The sequence below is a fragment of the Terrapene carolina genome, unplaced genomic scaffold (assembly GCF_002925995.2).
Source record: "Terrapene carolina triunguis isolate 2854851 unplaced genomic scaffold, T_m_triunguis-2.0 Scaffold666, whole genome shotgun sequence".
NCBI lineage: Eukaryota > Metazoa > Chordata > Testudines > Emydidae > Terrapene > Terrapene triunguis.
In genome coordinates, this window is record NW_020665017.1 from 70,866 (window position 1) to 71,858 (window position 993).

The window sequence follows — 993 nt, forward strand, 5'->3', positions numbered from 1 at the left end:
GTGCTTTGAGATCTACTGATGAAATGTGCTCTACAAGAGCTACATATTATTATTAGCTTTTTCTTTATAAATATATTTCTAGCCCTCATGGCTATGGTGAAAAGTTTGAGGGCATCTGAAAGCTTTAAAACCCAACAGGCAATTAGAAAGAACCCAAAATTCATTATTATGTTTAAAACACCTCATGATTAATCTTGGGTTTTTTGAACACTAGGGAGTTGGTAGTACAGTGAATTTCCAAAGTGAAGTGAATTTCTAATCCACCAAGCTGAGCCTGGTTCTGATTTTGATTGATCAGAAAAATGTGCCCTGCGTTAAAGAGCGTAACAAAACCCCCTTCCCTGATCTCCCTAAGCAAGGCTGATTCTCATGGCTTTCAGAGAGAGCTAATAGCTGTACTTCAGAAAACTCAGATGTCTGTTCACAAGAAGCACTCACTCCAATTAGCCACCACACATCCCACCCAATGGCACAGGAAACCCACATTAAAGGAGTAACGGAAGACCAGCTAGGTTATCATATTGTTCATAAAAGCCAGCAGAAGATGGAGAAAGACTGGTATGAACTCAGATTGTTCTGGGGAAAGGAGCCATGAGAGGAGGTTTAAATTTTTAACAGTGAGGCTAATTAGTCACTGGAACAATTTAGAAGGGTCGTGGTGAATTCTCCATCACTGGCAATTTTCAAATCAGGACTGGATGTTTTTTCTAAAAGATCTGCTCTAGGGATGATTTTGGGGAAGTTCTCTGGCCTGTGTCACAAATGGTCCCTTCTGGTCTTGGAATTGAAGGCAGCTCGGGTTGGCAGGAGGGTGAGATGGAAGGTTCTAGAAATGGGAGGAAATGTTCAGAGTTATAATCAGCCCCAGTCGTTTTGATTGGATCGTGTTCCTGGGATGAGGGCGCTGCCCCCTTTTTGGATGTTGTTTGGGGTCGAGCAGCTAGAGATGTGGGCTGGAAGGAGCAAGCTTCAGCATTGTGGTTACTCCCCTAT